Below are 23,887 nucleotides of genomic sequence, written 5' to 3'. Positions count from 1 at the left end.
GCCACGTGTTCTTCCCTCCTGCGCAGTCTATCAATGTGTCTGCATGGGCTCCATTTCTGCGTCCCCCTTTGGCCCCCTTGGCTCCCCTTTAAGTCACAACGTTGTGCTACCTAGGAAGTGACTTTTTATTCTAAAGTGAGTTATGTCCCCCTTCCTCACTTTTTATTTACAAATAACTATAGAAGGCAAAAACTGAACAAAATCCAATATTCCAATTAGCGATGGCTAATTAGGAATATTATAGTCTCCCCCAGCAAAATGTTGTTTGTCCTCAAGCAACTGAAGTGATGGATGCTGCAAGATCTTCTCACTCTCCCAAGTGGCATCCTCATCCGGCAAATTCTTCCACCTCACCAAGAATTCCCGAACCGTCCTGCTCTGCAACTACCTCTCCCTGGTATCAATGATAGCCTCCGGCTGCAATACCAAATGCCCCTCGTGGGTGGTAGCTCATCTGTCACTATCACCTGCTGCCCCAATGCCTTCTTTAGGCATGATACATGAAAAATGTTATGAACCTTGCTACCTTGGGGCAGCGCTAACTCATATGCAACTTGTCTAATCCTCCGTATCACCCTGTATGGCCCATAAAAGCGGGGTTTGAGCTTTTCAGCCCCCTTCTGCTTCAGTGACGACTGTCTGTATGGCTGTAATCGTAGGTAGACCATGTCCCCTACCTCAAACTGCCTCTCCACCCAACCCTTGTCGGCATACAGCTTCTGTTGGTTCTGTGTTGTAGCCATGTTATCCTTGAGAGCTCGGAGGATATCCTGACTCTCTTGGATCCAAATCTTGGCTCTAGGAGCCCTGCTATCACCAAACATCACGTCAACAAAAGATAAAGGATGATACCCATATAAGGCATAAAATGGTGACATACCAATGGACATGTGATGTGAAGTATTGTAGCAGTACTCCCCCAGATGCAACCACCTCAACCATGCTCGCTGCTACCCATTGACATAGTTACGCAAGTAGCCCTCTAGCCACTTGTTAACTATCTCTGTCTGTCCATCCGTCTGTGGGTGATAACTAGTACTCGGTGTCAACTCCGTCCCCACCAACCGGAAAAGCTCTTGCCAAAACCCGCCCATGAAACAGTTGTCCCTATCACTGACGATGGTCTTAGGAAGACCATGTAGCCTGAAGATCTCTCTGAAGAACAGCTCGGCCACCTGTGCTGCTGTATAGTGTGCGGATATGGCAAAAAAATGTGCGTACTTTGTCAGTCAATCAACGACGACAAAGATACAATCCTTGCCCTGTACCATGGGCAACCCTGTGATGAAGTCCATCGAAATACTCTCCCATTTCCCTTCCGGAATGAGAAGAGGCTACAATAATCCCACGGGATGGCTCATCTCTCCCTTGTTTATCTGGCAAACATTGCACTCCCGGATGTGCTGGAGTATGTCTTCCTTGAGGCCCTTCCATGAGAACCTCTCCCTAATGGCCCTGTAGGTTTTGGTAAACCCCTGATGTCCTGCCAATGGTGAATCATGAGATGCCTGGAGTATCTTCTTCTTGAGCTGAGACCCCTCAGTCAAGAAGATCCAGTCCCTGTAATAGATGATCTCATCGACCACCCTGTACCTGTCATCTGCCACCTGCCCATCCAGAACCTCACATGCAAACCTATCCTTGGAGTACTCTACTAAAAGTCGAGCCCTCCAGTCTGTATCCAAGCTCATAAGAGACAACGTGGCTGGTCTACGTGAAAGGGCATCTGCTACCACGTTGTTCTTACCCTTGACATACTCAATGTCAAAGTCATATGCTTGGATCTTGCTGATCCACTTCTGCTGCCTCTCCTGTAGCTGCTTCTGCTCCAAAAAGAACTTGAGGCTGTTGTGATCAGTCCTCACCCTGAACCTGTTACCCACCAAATACTGTCGGTACTTAGCCAATGCATGCATGATGGCCAGCATCTCCTTGTCGTATATGGAATACAACCTCTCATGCGGAAGGAGCTTCCGGCTCTCAAAGGCTATAGGGTGACCTCCCTGCATCAATATTGCGCCGATTCCCTCTCCCGACGCATCACACTCCAAAACAAATGGCTGCGTAAAATCTGGCAACGCAAGCACTAGGCAGCTGCTCATAACCTCCTTGAGCCTGTCAAAGGCTCGTTGCGCTGTATCTGACCAACTGAATGCCCCCTTCCTCGTCAAATCTGTCAGAGGTGCAGCAAGTTGTGAGAAACCCTTGACGAACTTCCAGTAGTAAGTACAAATGCCAATGAATCCTCGAAGTTCCGTCATGTTTCTCGGCTCTAGCCATTCTCTGATGGGCCTGATCTTCTCCTCGTGGACCCTCACTCCGTCCACTCCTATGATGTGTCCCAGATACAACATCTCCGTCAACCCAAACTCACACTTGGAGAGTTTGGCATAGAATTACTACTCCTGTAAGATACGCAATACCGTCTCAATGTGTTGGAGATGCTCCTCCAAAGTCCTGCTGTAAATGAGAATGTCATCGAAGAATACCAACACAAACTTCCTCAAGTGACTACGGAAGATGTGATTCATGCAGGACTGAAATGTAGCAGGGGTGTTGGTTAGCCCAAAAGGCATCACCAAGAACTCAAAGTGCCCATAGTGACACCTAAAGGCAGTCTTGGGAATGTCCTGCTCCCTCACGCGAATCTGATGGTACCTAGATCTCAAATCAATCTTTGAGAAGAATCGTGCTCCCCTCAACTTGTCCATCAACTCATCGATCCTGGGTATGGGGTACTTGTTCTTCGGGGTCTTCTTGTTCAGGGCCCTATAGTCAATGCACATCCTCAATGTACCATCCTTCTTCTTCACCAACACTACAGAAGAAGCAAAAGGACTCGTGCTCGATCGAATGTGCCCTAGAGCCAACAACTCCTGGATAGCCCGCTCAATCTCATCTTGATAGGCCTTGGGGTGCCTATAGGGGGTGGTGATCACGGCCTGTATGCCCTGCTCAAGCTCGATGGTGTGCTCAAACCCCCGATCCGGTGGCTGTCCTGTTGGAATCTCCCCAAACACTATGGCATACCGATCAAGGATGGATTGTATCTTTGGATGTACCCTCTGTCCTGTAGTCCCTGCCTCTAATGCCCGCAGCTCCACTGCCCACTCTGTCTCCCTTCCGAAAGACTGCCTCCATCTGATGAGCCAAAACATTCTGAGGCGATATGTGTGTTGTCCCCGTATCTTCTCATGCCTCCCTGTCTTCTCATCATCCCACTCCATCTCTAGGGTCTTCCAATCCGTCGTGACCTTCCCTAGAGTAATAAGCCACTGAACACCCAATATCATTTTGGTGTTCGAAATATCGACCACGAAAAAGTGGTCAGTCAATGTGTGGGTGCCCATCGTCACTGAAAACTCTGGAACATAGCGAGCACACGTCATGGTCTGATCTCTTGGAACCAATACTGAAATCCCATCGAAGCTCTCTGTCTAAATACCTCTCCGCTCAACCATCTAGGCATCGATGAAGTTGTGGGTCACCCCACTGTCCACCAAAACTGATACTCGCTGGCCACATACTATCCCCCGTACGCGTAGCGTCAGATACTTGGGAACTCCTCACAATGCTGCAAGGGCCCCTCCGGTAGGTGCAAAAGATGCACCACCTGCTGCTGTCAGTGGAGGTGGCAAAGGTCCCTGTATGGCGTGGCTATCTCCTGCCTCCACATCATCCTCGTCATCCTCTTCTCCACTGCTCTCGGAGAAGACCTCAATAAAATGTGCTTTGCCAACAGCACATCTATGGCCTGGTGCCCACGGCTCCTGACATGTGAAGCACAACCGCTTCTTCTTCAGCTCCCTCCTCGCATCGTCATCAAGCTATACTCGTCCTGGATTCCCTTTTGGAGGAGGAATCCTCACATCCTTCCCCTTAGACTGAAAAGTCTATCTCTGGGGGTAAGGTGTCTGGGTCCTGGGTAAGACATCCTGTAAGTCCCGGGTCCTGCTGATAGCGTCCTGGAGTGTGGCCGGTTTAGTGGATCGGACTAAACCCCGAAGTGGCTCTGCTAACCCCTCAACATACATATAGACCCTTTGTGCCGTGGATAGGTCTGGCACCATCACGGAGACCCTCAAGAAATCTGCAATGTAGGTCTCTGGGCTCCCTGTCTGTTTGAGCCTCATCAGCTCCACAAAATGCTGCTATGGATCCCTCCGATCAAATCGCTCCATCAGTCTCCTAGTAAACTCGGCATATGTCGTCACTGTGGAGTGCCCCAGTGTAACCATCCCATGAAACCACCAATCCTGGGCCTCGCCATCCAAATGCAATGTTGCCACCTTGATGGTCTCTGCCTCCGACATCTGGTTAAGCTGGAAATAAATGTCCAACTTCTCCACCCAAGACTTTGCCAAACTGTTTGATGAACCATCAAACGTAGGCAAGTGGAATCTACTCGCTGCACGGTGGGTGTCACCATCATGGTAATGCCGGTACCCTCTATGATGGTCACGGAGTCTACTATCCCGCTGGAGCTGAACAGAATCTCTGAATGAGAGGGCTTCCCTGAACTCCTGCCCATAGGCCTGGTACTCTGCAAAATAATCGCCCATATGTCCGGGCTCTGCCTCCTACTGGGCTACAGCCACCGTGTCGGTTCCTAAGAAAGTGGGCATGGTAGAGCGTGTAGGGGCATGTGAGGCCACCTACTACACAGTATCACGCTGCTCTGGAAAATGGTGGATGCACCTGATCCCTCACCAACCTGGAAAACCTGTGGGCTCTCATGCTGTCTAGCCTCTACTGCCGTGAATCTCTGCCCCATCACCTCAATCTATCTCAACAGATCCTGCACTGATTTGAGGAGCATATCTACAAATCTCTTCCCGTCTTCGTCTGCCATCTGATCCTTCTACGCTGCGTCCACCACAGGGTCCTCATGTTCTGCGTCCACCACCGAAACACAGTCTCCCTCTCTGTAAGTATTCTCCAACCTACGCTCACTGTCTCCGTATTTCCTACCTCTGTAACAGATGTAGGGTTTTTCCCTTGGTGTCATAAATTGCTAACTCCATAGGCTGAGCCAGATCTATGCTCTGATACCACTGTAATATTCCTAACCCAGAATATTCCTCAAACCCCAACAAAAACTCCAACCAAATATATGCAAATGATATAATAACCCAGAAGTGATCAAATAATAGTGGAACGACATATAATAATGTAAACCAGAAATATAAGCAGATACACAAGAAATGCAGCGAGAAATGCTAAGCCATTTTATTATACTGAGCAATATAATGAGTACAAGAGGTGATTAGACAGATGGCACCTCAACTTGCACAATGCAAGTGAAGAAATACTCTCAAAATTACAAGAATGGCCTCTCTGCGTGGATGTTGTTGTTGTGTTGTTGCTACAGCTAAGAAACAAATGATGATTTGGGGCTGCTCCCCTCCTCGGAAAAAGCTGAAACTCTGGATTCGGGCTCTACTCAAGAAACCCAGAAAAACCCAAAAAGCTTTCCTGGAATGGCCGACCCCCGAAAAACACCCTCTTGGGGTTCTGCGTAGTTCCTCAATGCCCTGCGCTGCCACTGAAGAAAACCCCTCTAAACTCTGCCTGAAACACTGCCTGAAACCCTGCCAAAAATCCTCCAATGAGACAAGAGCTGGACCCCTGCTCAATCTCCCAGCATAAATCCACCTGCAAAACCCCAATCCAGCACTACAACCAAAAAGAACTGCGTCCCTCTCCAAGTACTGCGCAGTCCTCCAAAAATGCTAATGAAACTGTTGCTGAAATGCTGATAAAACTACTGCTGAAATACCGATGGAAATACCTTGCCCGAGCAGGCACTCGAAGTCCCCCGAGGCTAAGGGTGAGATCTCCGAACGGAGACACTCAATGCACTAAACAGTGCTGCAAACCAGCTAAATAGCCAGCGTGCACAGAAGTCAAAACAACTAACTCCAAATGCACATAACTGAATGATCCAAAATGAGGGGGCTCCTCTCTATTTTATAGCCTCTGCCTCTCACAATCCCTAGGCTCACCTCCTCCTGCGTGCTTCTCCTCTTGCCACGTGTTCTTCCCTCCTGCGCAGTGTCTCCATGTGTCTGCGTGGGCTCCATTTCTACGTCCCCCTTTGGCCCCCTTGGCTCGCCTTTAAGTCGCAATGTTGTGCTACCTAGGAAGTGACTTTTTATTCTAAAGTGAGTTATGTCCCCCTTCCTCACTTTCTATTTACAAATAACTATAGAAGGCAAAAATTGAACAAAATCAAATATTCCAATTAGCCATGGCTAATTAGGAATATTACACTTTGCGTGGCACTGCACTGCCTCTCTAAACCTCTCTATGCCTTGTACTCTCCGAATTTGGAAACTCTCCGCCGGACTACTATCCATGCCCCTCACTGCAAGAATATCACTTGATCTCTCTCTGGAAACTCAACAATGCTACTCTTAAGAAATTCGATCTCTTGATCTCTCTCACTCGATGTGTTCTTCAAGTGCCCGTCAAACTCCTTATAATCTCTCATTGGAGCACCAACAGCCAAGATTAAAACATAATCAAAGGCTAAGATTAACTGGGAGTTGATCCTCATCTGCTTCTAGAAGATTCACACCAAATTTAATTAATACCCTTTAATTAACCAAATTTCCTAAGTTTAGACTTAGGGAACCATTTTAAAAAGTTAATTAATTTAATTAAATCATCTCTAGGTAGAATTTTCCCCAATGATTTATGGGTATTGGAGAATGCATGTATCGTAGCCTCTCTGAAAAGTTTCAAGGCTAGAGCACATCCAATGCTACAGAAATCAACAGTCATGTCCAAATGGACTTGTCATACGCAATTATCCCGCAAACTAATGGAACCCCTTTTGTCCTCTATAGGGAGCCTACCTACCCTTCTCATGTGATCGAACCTGGACCAATCCCATACTATGAGACACATGAGATCGAGAACCCTTCTCCTATTCTCCCTTCACAAGAAGTTTGCATTCTCAAATGACCAAATCACAAAACAAGCAAAAGGTGGAAGCCTAAAAAGGAGTATAAGGTCGGGGACTTGGTCTTGGTCGATAAAGACCCAATGCCTGTCAAGATTCATGGGAAAGTTGGGGAGGACTATTATTACATTGCTAAACTCAACGACGAACTATGGCCACAACCGGTCAAGTTAAGTCGTATCACCTCTTTCCTTGATACTTGACATTGTACTATATGCATGGTAGAGTAGGATGCATTGCATGCTGATTTTCGCATTAGAACTAACATCATATGTTATTTCTCACGGTAGATTCGCTGCATTTAGAATAAAATTTGGATATTTTATTTTTCGTTGATTTCACGACCTAACACTAAGTATGGGTGATCATAAGACACCATAGTAACATGTTGCCCCGTGGGTTTAGTCTTTGATATGTGCAAGTAACATGTCTACGGTAACCAAGAGATTGTTGGTGTTCTCATGACCTCCCATTCAAGTAGCTTTGCCCACTTTTCCGAGAGATCATGTCCCAATTGGAGCCAGATGTTACCCACCACTTTGTGGGTGATATCCCTAAGAGAAAAAAATTCTCCATAATGGTCCTCAGCTTGCAACCACCAACTAGCTCGTTGTGCCATTTCTCCGCCACCTGAGCCAGCCATGTGCTCCCTCACACATCTATCATGATCATATGTTTGAAGGTGGGCCTTCCAAGCCTAAAGGTATGCCTTGTCATTCGGTAATTCAGTATTTTAGTTTACTTATCATGAAAATTCTTGGGGATGGAATAATGGGGGGATTCAGCAGAAAGAGTGGAATAGATCTGTGCTCTTGTCCCCTAGGTCTCTTTTGGATGTTAACCTTGAAACCTAGTCTTATGGGATCTCTTTTACTGGCCGTTGGGTTTATGGGATGGTATTACATGGGAAACCCTAATTTTGGATGAGTGGTTTGCTCCCCAATTCACATATATCACTTCGCTTCCTCTCATTATAACCCTTTCATCACTTCTCCCACCTAGGTCCACATTCCTCCCTTGGGTGCACATGGGGTCAGCGACCCCGTCCCCTTACCCACATCTTGGGTCGGGCCTGGAATGATGCCCCAGAGGTTGATGCCACCAAAAAGAAAAGAAAAAGCATAATTCGCCACATTTAACAAGAAGTTGTACCACAAAATGCAAAATAAGGTCGGGGCAAACACATTTAGCACATGGGCAAAAGCCATTATATGAGCTCTACCCCTTCTGTGGCCACACCCTGGTTCCTAGAGGCCCTAGATGAATCTCCTTTATCATTCAGGAACCCATGATTGTCTCAACCCCTAGTGGGCGATGACCTGCCCCACCTTAAAAGGGGTTATCCACTACTATACTTTGTACATCATGTTCTCATTCCTTTGAGCCCCGAGCAGTTAACCAAAGAAAATCATAAAAGGCAAAAGGCATTCGAACAAGGGTGGAAAAAGCAAGGCCGAGGTAACTCATGTACCACGATTGCTCCCTCCTACACATTATTTACCCAAGTGTGGGCTTCCCTTTTATTAGCTACCCTTGTGCCATGGCATGTGACCCAAGTTGTTCCCCTTCACCCCCTTCTCTGTTCCATCATTGTATCACATGCCACCACCATTTGAAGGATGTACCATGAACATATCACCCATTTAGAAGCAGAAACCACCTAATAGGATGATTGGTTAACCCCCCTTGGAGCTTGGAGACATTAGCACATACCAAAGCCCATTATGGAAGGGCATGCCATTATGAAGTGCCCACTTGTTTTCCATGGTTTGTAAATTCTTTTACTTGATTGCTTTAATGACTTGATATGCTGGAAGGTATAAGGATGCATTGGATCTTATGCAGGATTGCAAATGGTCTCCATTTAGGGTTTGGTCTCCCTATACGGGGTCCTAACCCTCCAGAGGGCTACATTGGCACATGTAGGGTGTGTGTAGAGAGCCATGGGCCTCCACAGCAGCAGGTACCATTCCATGGATCCCCAGAGTCATTCAGAGATCGCTTATGGTTCACCTATTGGACGAAGAAGATGCACCTGGTTCACCATGCCCAGTCGGCCCCACAGTTACATTATGCACTTGGCAGATGACCCAGGACTTGTATGATGATGTGGCATCATTTATACTATCATCCAAGCCCTTGCAGATGGTCTACAGGCATCTTCGATTTGTTTGGAGACCCATGAGGACACTTGTGTGCCCCCACACCCACTTGGGAGCACCACAGGTTTACTACTTGGAGAACAAGGGGCCACCCCCTTGTCCACTGCTTTTGGGAGTCCTGTTTCACATTATGGCACCTATGGACTTCATTAGGCCTCCTCCAAGGCCCAACGACATGCATTATTGATCATTCGACCTCTTGAGAGGCTTATTCTTTTGATTTTGAGCTAGTTTGGTGGGCTTGTCACCAAAAGTTAGTTATCTTGTACATTATTTTATTTTAGGGGCTCAATTAGGCCTCATTAGGCAAATCGAATTCATTTGGACATGTATAAATACAAGTGATGTGATTTCATTTTAGCATCATCACTTGGTTTGGACTTGTATCTCTTAAGAGATTTTCGCTATCCTTCTTGGTGGACGAAATTTTGGAGCATGGAATGAATTTTGATGTTTGGATCATTTTCTCGTGTCTTGGAGCTTCTTGATTGGCAAAATTTTGATGGTTGGATATACTCTTATACATGTAAGTGCAATTTAATGCTATTCTTTCTTTCTATTTTTTCACATACATTGTTGTTGGGATTTCGCTATACTAGGGCTAATTTACTGCATCTATTTATGCGAAGTTGGGGAAATTTGTTTCTAGATAGTGTTGCTTCATGTATGGGCTATGTATAATGAATGAATGTTCCTAGGGATGTTTCATGGTTGAAATTCATCTCGACAAGTCATCTATTTTGCAAAGCGAAGTATAGAGTCTTTGAAGTTGCTTTTATGTTGCCCTTGACCTAGAAAACCAAAATCCATAGTCATAATTCTTCTTGACTCCAATCTCCACAAAGGTGATCACCTTAAAACCTAACTTTCCTCTCACATTCTTCCCTTTTCTAGGCCTAATCACATTAGGTCTCCTAGCGCATCACGTTTCTTGCAAACCACTCACCAAAAAAATTCGATCTCTTGGCTCCTACTAAGTGTGAAAATTTCTAACATGAAATCCTACTGCAGTATCTGATTTATTTCTCCTTATTTTCCACAATAAGTTATTTACAAAACCCTTTAGTAAACATCAAAGTAAATTCTACTGCAGTTGTCACATAATAGCATAGAGAAAAGAACAGTGAAATACAAGCACAAGAATCAATCACATCAACACAGTTATTTTTGGACAATAGTCCCTGGAAAAACCCAATGCGGGAAAACCGGTGCAGCAAATGAGGGTTTATTTATTATTCTTCAACAACAATCTCTTTACAAGGAATGATTTTGCAGAACATAGAGAAACCTCTGAGAAAACACCTGAGATAATTTTCCTCCTCCCTTTGGAGAAATTCTGACACCCCAGAGACCCTCCAGCCTTCACTGCGTCACCTCTGCATCATCTCTGCGTGAGGACTGCGTCCCTTGTTGCGCTGCCTCTCTGAGTTGTCCCTCTGATGCACTGCGTCACCTCCTCCTCAGTCTCTGACTGATGTTGATGCCCTCCTCTTCCTTCACCCTACAACTCTCCCTCTGAAATCAAACTCTTACTCCTTGAGAATCGATTTCCCTCGGGTTACTAAGTATTTGCCTGGTGTGTCTCCAAATGACTCTCAAGTCTTCCTTTATACTTTTCCTGTTGAGATATCAATGGCCATGATCTAATCTCTAATCAACGGCTAAGATTAAATTAGACTTGATCCTCGTCTCTTAGAAGCTTCTCACCCATATTTTTATTAATGCCGATTAATATTCTAATTTTCCTAAGTTTAAACTTAGGAATCCCATTAAAAATATTAATTATTTTAATAAAATAAAATCCGGGTGGAATTTCACAGAACGATTTATGGGTCTTGGAGATCTCATGTGTTCTAGCCCCTCCACAAAATTTCGGAGCTAGAGCACATCCGATGCTACCCAAAAAAATCAACACTCCCTCTTAGCGAGGAATGTGCTCTACTAATACTTCCCAACAGAACTATCGCACTGATCCACGGCATCGGTCCTCTGCGCTGCTGATCCTTGGCTTGCTGCCCCTCATCCACTGCGTTGCTGCAACCTATAATGTTGCCCATGACACTGCGCTACATTTGTATTGCAGCTCTCTCTCAATATGCTACATCATGTTGCCCATAGCACTACCACTGCTAATTGTTGCACTACAACTCCCACACTATCCGCTTCTGCCACTGAAACGGATTCTCAATCATCCCCATCTTCTCCCTGAAATAAACAAACTTTCTTATTCCTAGAGCCTTGGTGAGAATGGCTGCCACCTGTTCTCCTGTCGGAGTGTACCGTAACTGTACTGCCCTGTAACTGTACTGCCCCTCACTGGACACAGTCTCTGATAAAGTGACACCTGATGTCAATGTGCTTTGACCGATCATGAAAAACTGGATTCTCAAAAATATTGATGCAACTCTGATTATCACACAAAATATTGGTTGCTTCCACCTTCTCCTGAATAGATTCACAAACAACTTCCTAAGCCATATGGCTTCACACGATGTTGTGTTAGCTGCCATATATTCAGCTTCAGGTGAGCTCAGAGCTACGGATTTTTGTTTCCTACTACACCAAGAGGTCATTCCTAATCCAATATTGAAACAGTACACAGTGGTACTTTTCCGATCTAGTGAACTTCCAGCCCAATCTGCGTCAGTGAACCTACTCAACCTAATGTCATTGCCTCGGGTGTACATTAATCCATGCTCAACTGTTCGTCGTATATATCTGAAACATGTTTGGTTGCTGCCCAATGCGCCCTCTTTGGTTCCACCATGTACTGACAGAGGGTGTTGACAGCGTAACAAATGCCTGGCCTAGTATTGACCAGATATATCAAGAACCCTATGAGTTGCATGTACAAGGTGGGATCGACTTCTTTATCTTCAGACACATCAATCTTCTTCCAGTTGGTAATCATTGGAGTAGCCATAGGTCTACAGTCTTGCATTATGAACCTTTTCAAAAATTTTGTAGCATATCTTCCTTGTCCAAGGAAAATTCCACCCTTCTACTGCCAAACTTCCAACCCCAGAAAATAATGCATCCGTCCCAAATCCTTCATGTCAAATTCTGTAGCTAGGTTTTCCTTGCAATCTTTGATGAGCCTGGATGAACCTGTTAGGAAAAGGTCATCCACATATAACACCATAATTAGAGGCTCATTCTCTACCAGTGTTACTTGGGAGCGGGAGCGAAAGTGAGGAGCGGGAACGAAAGCGGGGAGCGGGAGCGAAAACGAGTGCGGGAGTGACATTTTCAAAAGCTCCCGGTTTAGGAGCAAATCCCGGAGCGTTTTTTATATAATATATATATTTTTTATATTTTTATATTTTGATACATATATGTCAACAAAAACATGTAGAATGATGAATTAGATATAAAAAACATAAAAAAACATAGATTGAACCATATAACAACAATTATCTAGAAGTTATAATCTTCATCAACCATGTCCACAAGTTAGTAACATAGTAACATACAACATGTTGAGTCATGATTCATCAATCTTAAAGTTTCAAGCTTTCAAAATTCAATATATAACATTTATCATCATTGATCACCAAAGTCATACTTGTAAGCTGAGTGTAACCATTACAATGAATAATATCTAACATGAAATGAAATGTTATAAAATGAAATGAAACAACTTTCAACTTTCATGAAGCATCATGTTCATAATTCATTACTATTGAGTTCTAATTGCCAACTTCAAACTTAAATTGTCATATATTGTTTAAAAAAATATCATAATAAATATGAAAGAGTCAATAGTTATAAAAACTATTAGAAACTAGAAAAGACAAGTAAATCTATTATCTATTGCTTATGCTTGGGCCTCTTGCCACAACGAGAAATGTCTAATTTTTTAGTCTTGTTGGAAAATTGGGATCTTTATCATTAATATCACCCTCTAAGCATTAATATCCAGAGGTGTCTTTGTCATTACCTCTGTATTTGTATAGGGATCTTTGTCATTAATATCACCCTCTAAGCATTAACATAAGATAGAAAAAGCATAGCATGTCAAGTCAAGATTTTGTTTGAGTGATGCGTACATTTTTAGGAGGGTCATGATAGAGGAGTTCGACAACCAATGTCACTAACATCAAGGTACATAGAGGGATTGGTGCTCTTGATTAAATACGAGTTCCATACCCTAATACATGACAAAATTCAATGGAAACATTGCAATCCTGAAATCCTGAAAAACTGATAAGTCTGCTGGATTTTGAATGAAATCTAAAATTCTACTTTTTGCATATGAAATCCAATGAGGTCGGAACCACTCTCAAACATCCTGAGTCATTTCATGGTAATGTTAAAAATTTAAGTAAAAGGATGAAAATGAAGATTAAAGAGAATGTCACTTTTACTTTAAGAATTTAACATTACCATGAATCACATATCAATACTAGGGCCATAGACTTGATCATAAGCTGCCCCACTAAAATTTGTTTCTTTGAAAAACAATTGCATTTGAAACATCATTGCAAAAAAAAATTTGCAAAAAAGGCAAAACGCTCCCAAAAAGGCAGGGAGCGATTTTTTTTTTAGGGAGCACGATCCCGAAATCGCTCCCGGGAGCGTGCTCCCGAGTCGCTCCCGCCCGAAGCGCGGATTGGGAGCGGGATCGGGGGGGAGGTGCTCCCCCGCAACTATGTTCTCTACAATCAGATAGTAAAGGTTCACTCTTGATGAATCCCATCTTCTACAAGTAACCATCAATTCGACCGTACCATGCTCTAAGCGCTTGTTTAAGCCCATACAAGGCTTTCTTCAACCTGTATACATGAGTTTCCTTCTCATGTGTCTCAAAACCCTCTGGTTGTTCAATGTATACTTCTTCTTCTATCACCCCGTTCAAGAACGCAGTCTTAACGTCCATCTGGTGAATCTCCCACCCCATTTGTGCTGCAAGGGATATCACAGATCTAATAGAAGTATACCTGGCTACTGGGGTGAAGGTTTCTTCGTAGTCTATCCCTTCCTTCTGAGCATACCCCTTAGCCACGAATCTGGCCTTGTATTTTTCCACACTGCCATCTGCAACATATTTGAATTTGTAGATCCATCTCGAACCTACAACTAACATGTCCTTAGGCCTAAATACCACTTCCTAGACATCATTGACTATTATGGAACTATATTCCTCCACCATAGCATCTACCCATACTTGATGTTGAACAGCCTCCTGAAAACTAGAGGGTTCTCCAACCTAAGCCACCAAGGCTTGGTATCTATCTGGTTGTCTACGCTCCCTTTTCTCGTTCCTAGGAGCTCCAATGAAATCCTCTGCATCCCGTAGTATCTGTCGAAGTTCCCGGCTCGTTCTTCCACTGGTAGTGGGTAGATCTATTTTCTCCTCCTCCTGAGACTCCACCCGCTATGATACCTCTGGATTCTTGTCTTTTGGAGAAATATTGGTGCTAGTTTCTGCTGGTCGAAGTGGCTGGACCAATGGATCATCCTTTGACTACTCTTCGGAAGGCATTTCTCGGGATTTCCTAAAAGCTTTGTCCTCCATGAACTTTACATCTTATCGTACTACGATCTTCCTATTTCCCGAAAGATAGATTCTATATGCCTTAGCATTCTCGCTATATCCCACAAGATATCATTTTTCTACAGTTTGATCCAACTTCTTCCTCTTTTCTTCGGGTATATGGCAGTATGCCAAACTCCCAAATATTCTGAAATGACTCACCTCAGGCTTCTTGCCGATGAAGACACTCTCTGGAGTAATCTTACCTAATGCCCTGTGAGGAGTCCTGTTCTGGACATATACTACTATGCTGCATGCTTCTGCCCATAGAAATTTGGGCATATCCTGATCATACAACATTGCCCTTGTTGCTTCAACAATAGTCTTGTTCTTCCTCTCTGCTACTCCATTCTGCTCCGGATTATATGGAGTTGTCCATTCTCTTTTGATGCCTTCCCTTGCACAGAAATCAATGAAGTCCTTATCAATGTATTCTCCACCATTGTCTGAGCACAACACTTTTATCCTCTTCCCTATCAGATTCTCAACCAGAGCTTTAAACTCTTGAATAAATCAAAAACCTCATCCTTAGTTTTCAGAAAGTAGATCCAAGTCTTCCTGGAATGGTCATCAATGAAGGTGATGAAGTATTCGGCACCACTAAGAGCTTTTGTGGACATGGGTCCGCAAATATCTGAGTGTATCAATCCCAGAACACTCTTTGCCCTACTGTTACTTCTGGAATAAGCCGCTTTGGCGTACTTGCCTAGTATGCAACCTCTGCATACATCGTCTCGTTTGGTACTTAATTTTGGAACTCTTGTGACGGTTCTTCTGAGAATTCTTAGAGCCCCATGGTGTAAGTGCCCCATCCTCCTATGCCATAGTTCATTCAAATCTTTTTCCCCACTACTGCCTATCATTACCATTTGAGATTCTAGTTGTAACTTATACAGTCTGTTACTTCTAACTCCAATTTGGGACTTCTTCTTCCAGCTAGGAAGTTTGACATATACTTTCTTCCCAATGAAGAAAACATCATAGCCCTTGTTTTGTAATTGAGATACAAAGAGTAAGTTCATCCCCAATCCAGGCACATGTAGCACATTGGTAGCTCGAAGCCGATCCCCTACTTCTGTTTGAAAAACGACAGTACCTCTTCCTACGGGGGTACATTTTGACTTATTTCCCGTGGTGATTTAGAAGTTCATATGTTCTTCTTGATAGCTCGAGAAACATTCTCGTATTCCTGTCATGTGCGCAAAAGCTCCACTATCAATATACCAAACCTCAGAGGAAGCAGAACTTGCCAAGCAAGCGACTTCTTCTTCCAATCTAGGAGCTAACATAGAATAGTCGTGATCCATATTCTTAGTGCTTTTCTCTTTCCCGGGAGAACTGTGTGAGTCGTTTTAAGTTGCAGCTCCAACATCATGCTTCGGACTCATTCCAGATTCTCTAATCCTGTTACCCGATCTCTGCTCTGATACCATGTGAAAATTTCTAACACAAAATTCTACTGCAGTAACTAATTTATTTCTCCTACTTATTTTCCACAATAATTTATTTACAAAACCCTTTAGTAAACATCAAAGTATATTCTACTACAGTTGTTGTGAAAAATTCTGAATCTAGCACATCAGAAACCCCTACTGCATTTTCTGGTTTACTATCTCCTACTTTTTTTCTTTGCATTAACAAGTTATTTAAATACATAAATATCGAAACAAACACAAATGCAGCCTTCACAAATATACAGATCAACAACTAAATTAAACTGAGACAACACAAGGGACACCGTTATTTTTGGACAATCGTCCCTAGAAAAACCCAATGCAGGAAAACCGGTATAGCATATATGAGGGTTTTATTATTAAGCAGATTTTGAATACAACTAGGGTGCCAGAAATGGCTCACCCTTCAGAGAATTTCTTTGGCAATAGTACCTCTCTCCGAAGACAGATATTCCGGCAAATCAGCAACCGAATGAATCAACCCCACAGTGACTCTAACTGTTCCTTGTGCTGGACAGCGAAAGCTACTCCAAGCACTCCTTTGGAACTGTGTCACCCTCTCTAGAACTGCATCACCCTCTCCCGGCTAATTTGCTCTCAGTCTGCCCCACATACTTCCTCAACGCAGCCTCTTTAGTCCAGCGTCAACCTCTACGCTGTCTACGTCAGCCTCTGCGACTTTCTGCATCAACCTCTGCATCCTTTGTCTCTGCCTCTGCGGCTTCTGCGTCCTCTGCAGTGGCCTCCTTAGCCTCTGTGTCAGCCCTCCTAGGCTCTGCGCTGCCTCTTTGATATGTATTCTTCGACCTCTTGCCAAGGAAAATTTTAAGAACCACCCTAAATTTATATGTATAATAAATGGGCAAATCCCCATGATACATAGGAAAAATGGGAGGCGATTTTATCACTAATATATATATATATATATATATATATATATATATTGGCGAATCTCTCACCAGATTATATTATCTTATAAAGTCATGGCGAATCTTTCACTGAATTATAAAATCTTGTAAGATCTTGGAAAATCTTTCACTGAATAATAAAACATTGTGAAGTCTTGGCGAATGTTTTGTTAAAGTGTGAAACCATATATGATAATAATAAAACATATTCATTAAACTGTAATATACTAACATACATGTTTGGAAAAAAAAAACATAATTTTCACTTCCTACAAACAATGTTGCAAGTTTTAGTGGCCATGTTTGTCATGGTAGGAGAGATTAATGTTTTCTCTACCACTTTTGTCAAGCTACCACTTTTGCCAAGCTATCAAATTTCTTTCTTATTGCATAGACTCCAACTACGAGATATAAAAAACAAAAAAACAACAACAACAACATCAAGTTTGTTTACCCCAACACGCCAACAAGTAGCAAGCCCCAACTATATAATATAATGAAGTATTAGGTATCCCAAAGGCTTGAAGGGGATCTAATGGAAAGAAGTGACTGTTGTCAGATGCCTTCCAATCAATATATAAATATATAAATGTAGATTTATTATTGTTTTAATTGGAAATCTTCAATTAAATAATAAAATTTAATTACGTCTCTCCCAATCTAAATTTCTTATTAGCATAATTCACTACCTTCATACCATTTTTAACAGCGTTGTAACATGTGGATTAATTTCCTTTTTGGTGCACAATCTCCGCCTTTTAGGACAATATGGTGCAGTGACCCAACCCCTACAGGTCATTACGACAAACTAATAATAATAGAGAAGATGAAAGGTTGTACAAACCAGCATATTTTTCAAACAACCAATCCAAGATCAGTGCCTTAACATTTTCATGAAGATATCATATTTAGAATGTTTGAAAATGGGTGGGAAATCTAGATAGCGACTATATCTCTTCTACTTTTCAAACAACTAATCCAAAATCAGTACCTGAACATTTTCATGAAGATATCATATTCAGAATGTTTGAAAAATGGTGGGAAATCTGGGTAGCGACTATCTCTCTTCTGTGAGGGTGATGCGGAAAGAGTTAAGATTTCATTGTTTTGAATTTTTTTTTGTTAAATCAGAAAAACCAATATTAATGGAGATATCAGTATCTTTTACTAAATTTTGTGAAGTGACTAAATGTAGCTTTAACCATTCACCTTAAGATTTTTTTTACAATATAATTTCCTAATTCTATTTAATATCTTCATTATCATAAAAAACAACCTATATCCATCTTAACTCCACATCTACCACTCTTAGAGGGATGAAATCTATTTATCCCTATTAGCACTTGGTAGACCCGGAATTAAGATGGATCTAAGCTGATAGAATTTTCCCTTTAAATAGTCTATGCTCACATGAATACCATGGTATTACCATGGGTCAATATCATGGGTTATCATAAACCTAGAGCTTAAAAACTACTATTAGTAATTTATAAAAATTAATAAAATTAATAATTGATTTTTATTTTATTTTTTTATTTTAACCAAGTTAAAATGTTTAAGTGACATTAAATTACAAGATCCATTTTTACTCTTGATCTACCAAGGCCCTAGAGGGATCAAATATTTTTTCACTCTATGTTAGTTTGCATATCATGATATTTGATCCAGAGTAAAAATGGATCTACGCTAGTTTAATTCCCCCCTTTAAATAGGTTGCATTCCATGTGAATACCATGGGTCAATACCATGTGCCATCTTTATTTTTATTAATACTAATATTAGCGTTAATAATGTTTTTTTGCATGGTATTAATAATAATTTGGCCCATGGTATTTGGCTCATAGGCTTCACCTAAATATAACACATTTTTTGAGTGTTTGTAAATATAAGGTGACTTATGGAGTAAATATAAAAAATGTTTTATTTATTTACCATACCTCTCGTTTATTTATATTTTTATTAATTTACCATACCTCTTTTATAAATATGGTATTTGGCCCATAGGATTCAATTAAATAAAACCTCTTTTTTGAGCCTTCTTAAATAGAAAGAGGGTTATGGACTAAATATAGAAAGAGGTTTTATTTATTTACCATACCTATAGTTTATTTATATTTTTATTTATTTACCATGCTTTTGAAGTATAAAAAGAGGTTTTATTTATTTACCATACCTCCACTTTATTTATATTTTTATTTATTTACATGCTTGCGTGTTCATAAATATAAGGTGACATATGGAGCAAATATAAAAAAATGTTTTATTTATTTACCATACCTCTCGTTTATTTATATTTTTATTAATTTAACATACCTCTTTTATAAATATGGTATTTGGCCCATAGGATTCACTTAAATGAAACCTCGTTTTTGAGCCTTCTTAAATAGAAAGAGGGTTATGGACTAAATATAAAAAGAGCTTTTATTTATTTACCATACCTCCACTGTATTTATATTTTTATTTATAACTATCATAAATACATTTTCTTGAAAATGAGGGCGAATGGAAGATTGTAACTCCTAATTTCAAGGGCTAAATTTACTTTTTTTACCCTCTCCCTTAAAATAAGGTGGGCTAACCTCCATACCTAATTTTTTTATAAAATAAATTTGAGGCGATTTGTAACAATGTACTATGATACAAAATATTCGCCCAATAAAAATATAAAACCCCTTAATTTAGCCCAAGGGCGAAAATTCGCCCCTAAAATTTTCCATGCCTCCTGCCGAACTGCCCCTCACTGCAACTGATTACTTGTTCGATTTTCTCAACAAACCTCGCCGCAGAAAATCGAACTGACTGATCTCCCTTGGTGTGTCTCCAACTGACCCTGAAGCCTCCTCTTATACTTTTCTTGTTGACGATTCAACAGCCGAGATTAAGTCCCTAATCAATGGCTAAGATTAGATCTAGCTTGATCCTCGTCTCTTAGAACTTTCTCACCCATTTTATATTAATACACATTAATATTTTAATTTTCCTAAGTTTAGACTTGGGGTCTCATTAAAAATATCAATTATTTTAATATCTCTTCATGCGGGTGGAAGTTCTCCAAACGATGCCTTAGCCTCTCCACCAATTTTCATGGCTAGAGCACATCCGATGTTACCAAAAATCAACAGTTGTCACATAATAGCATAGAGAAAAGAACAGTGAAATACAAGCACAAGAATCAATCACATCAACACAGTTATTTTTGGACAATAGTCCCCAGAAAAACCCAATGTGGGAAAACCGATGCAGCAGATGAGGGTTTATTTATTATTCTTCAGCAACAATCTCTTTACAAGGAATGATTTTGCAGAACATAGAGAAACCTCTAAGAAAACACCTAAGATAATTTTCCTCTCCCTTTGGAGAAATTCTGACACCCCAGAGACCCTCCAGCCTTCACTGCGTCACCTCTGCGTCATCTCTGCATGAGGACTGTGTCCCTTGCTGCGCTACCTCTCTGAGTTGTCCCTCTGCGTTGTCCCTCTGATGCACTGCGTCACCTCCTCCTCAGTCTCTGACTGATGTTGATGCCCTCCTCTTCCTTCACCCTGCAACTCTCCCTCTGAAATCGAACTCTTACTCCTTGAGAATCGATTTCCCTCGGGTTACTGAGTATTTTCCCGGTGTGTCTCCAAATGACTCTCAAGTCTTCCTTTATACTTTTCTTGTTGAGATATCAACAGTTGTGATCTAATCTCTAATCAATGGCTAAGATTAAATTAGACTTGATCCTCGTCTCTTAGAATTTTCACCCATATTTTTATTAATACCCATTAATATTTTAATTTTCCTAAGTTTAGACTTAGGAACCCCATTAAAAATATTATTTATTTTAATAAAATACAATCTGGGTGGAATTTGACCAAACGATTTATGGGTCTTGGAGATCTCATGTGTTCTAGCCCCTCAACAAAATTTCGGAGCTAGAGCACATCCAATGCTACACAAAAAAATCAACATTGCGTTGGTGTGTCTCATAGGTCTCCTCAAAATTTGAGGAAATTCCGATGGTGGGATTGTGAGATATCCTAAGCCCTAACCTCGTGATCGAATCTTGCCCTTGGTTTCCTTAGGCTAGTAGCCTCATTGGGATCATCATATTGCCTTTATTAGAAATTCTTTCTTTGATCCCTTTCTCTTCCCTAGTTGGGTCAAGTACATCATTGGTTGCTAAATCCCATTACCTTGACCTATCTGGGGGTCCACTTGGTCCCGTGTGGTCCCATTTCCTATCAAAATTGATTCTTCAAAAACCACTTGGGAAACCAAGTTCCATAAGGATTTTAGGGATTAGGAAGCTCCTTTGCAAGTCATATTCCTTAAACCTAGCCCTCAAATCCTCATCAACCCCTCCTAGAGAACCCTACACCTTGCTTAAAAAGCAAGCAAGCCCTAATTTTGAGTTTCTCCTGGGAAAGGGTTATTGGAATCACCTCCTATCCATTTCATTGATTTACCCTTCATAAGTGATTCCCTATATGTACCGGGTCTCCTCCCATTGGTGAAAGTCCATAAAGAGTAGGGAGCTTTAGTTGTGGTGACAGTGGGCTATAGCTCCATTGTTGCTCTTGACCTAGCAAGTGCCCCTCTAGGACCCCTGCTAGTTTGAGTGGTAACAAATCCCTAAGTCTTCATTTGCTTATGTTTGGTCTCTTTAAAGAAAGTGTATTGCCTCCTCTTGGAGCCTTGAGCCTAGAATTATGTCTTTCCATTGTAGATCTCTGTGTCACCTCACACCTCACAACCTAGAATTACCTATAAGGTGACCTTCCACATACTGGGACTCCTCCCATTGGTGAAAATCCGTAAAGAGCAAGGGACCAGTGGACCACTACCCCATTGTTGTCTCTTGGTCTAGTTTATGCCTTGCAGGGTTTCCCTCTCCAAAGCCTGCTAGATTTTGCAGCAATAGAACCAATCATATGTGAGTCCATCAAAGTGCATGGAAGCAATTCTAATTTTATGTTGTCTTGGATGTTGTGTAGTTCAAAGTCTTAATCTACTTTGTCCATCCATCTTGTGTTTTCACCTGTATCCCTACCATTAAATCTTAAAATTTCAATTGTAATCTTCACGTGACTAAATGGACACAAACTAAGGGGAATATACTAGTTGTTTGGGCTTGTGCAGTATTGGTTGGTGATTTCCATGTGTGGCCCAATGGACTAGGCACCCTTGGTCATTTTTGGTTCACTGACGCTTGTGCCATGAGAGTTTGTATGGAGTTGTCTATGTTTTTCACGGTATTCTTGAGTTCCTTTATGTCCTTTTCAACATTGCACATTCTTTTATTCTCTTAATCCTGATTTTTCTTGAAATCCTCTAATAATTAATCTATTCAAGTGTTTAAACCTGCGTTACTGCTTGATTTTGAGTTTTGACACTGAATTTTAGTTTCTCCATTCAGATCTGGAATTTCCAGCAATTTATTGTTTTCTACAGCATTATATGGACAACTTAACTGCAATGTACGGAAACAATTTTTCTGCAGCTGAGAATTTCATTGTACAGAGTCATATGGCTAGGTGTGGGGGCAATTCAACAGCACTATGTATGGCAGATTGATAGTGGAAGGTACAGAAAATGGCAGATGTACAGATTCGTGCAATTGAATGCAACATGATTTGTTGGTTGTGTGTGGCAGATTGGAAGCAGAAAGTACAGAGATAACAGCTTTACAGATTCGTACAAATGATTGCAGGTATGATTTGACGATTGTGTATAGCAGAAGGTGCAGAGCTGGACGGTGGTTGACTAAACAACAGATTAATGGCTGTAAGGAATGGCAGCTGGAGCGTACAGCCATTTGATAGTTGGTGTATGACTGAGCAGCAGATTGACACACATGGCCAATTTTAAGGCTCTGATACCAATGTGAGAAACACAATGGACTGTGCTTCTCACAATGGATGCTTATATGCATAAACAGATATATCTGCAAATATATATCGAAGAATGAATAACGATTGGATGCTGGTTTACAATCCCTCATGACGGTATACACTCACATTGATTAGTCACAAATGTGAAGGGGGTATGACCTTTTGGTGAATTAATTTATTATCATATTGTCCCCATATTAATGTATGTTGTATTAGCTTCTAGCCCCCAGGGTTAGCTCAGGCAATCATGTGCCAGATGTAAGATCTCTCCCCCAGAAGTTGGGGAGGTAACGGATTCAACTTTCTAGATCCCCTCAGGGTTAGGCTGTGTAATCATGGCTGACAGTTTACTCTGTTTACCATCCTTGGATCATTGGGAAGTACTTGGAGGATTTTCCGCAGGGGTTTCCTTGGAAAAAAAATGTTACACAGTTGACCCCTTATGATCCCATTCTAGGGAATGCAAAGCATTGAAATTCAATCACTTGGACCATTGCCAACACAGATTTGCTCAAAATGATAAATCCAATTGCAGTGTTGTTTGGTCCTTCCCAGATGATTCAAAATACTTTGATAGATCAACCACAATCGATTCCTTTTTTTGAATCCAATGCATTATAAGGATATAAGATATCCAAAAAGCGGTTGGCACATCAGAAACAAAAAGTGAGGCCTGGATGTAAATATAGCATCGTGAATGTTCACAACTTCATGGTATTCCAAAGGTTACTTTCTTTGAGAGTCACATTGTTCCTCTTTACAACATACAACTTGGTAGTATCCAAAAGCTGCCAGAACTGTTTGTCCCTTCAAAGAAATTCTACAGGTAATAACTTTACAACAGTAAAAATTGATGAATATTAAGAAGTCAAGTGGATTATAAGGATCACAAACAGAAAAACAAAAACGAAAAAATTAATGATTTATTTGTCTGGCCATGGAGTCATTGAGCATTACAGACTGAACCTATCCATATCCCAATTC

The 23,887-nt window shown here is 41.5% G+C and overlaps 1 protein-coding gene across 1 annotated transcript in view; it reads right to left on the bottom strand.

The window, feature by feature from the left end:
• INDH (INDH1(iron-sulfur protein required for NADH dehydrogenase)) overlaps positions 1–23,887 on the bottom strand; it is a 222,342-nt gene that overhangs the window by 141,295 nt on the left and 57,160 nt on the right. The window lies entirely within an intron of this gene.

Source organism: Pinus tabuliformis, chromosome J (genome assembly GCF_031772625.1).
Source record: "Pinus tabuliformis cultivar Carrire ecotype Pingquan chromosome J, CPIR1, whole genome shotgun sequence".
Taxonomy (NCBI): Eukaryota; Viridiplantae; Streptophyta; class Pinopsida; order Pinales; family Pinaceae; genus Pinus; species Pinus tabuliformis.
Note: the sequence above shows the minus strand (reverse complement) of the source record. Positions and strands in the feature narration are given on the sequence as shown.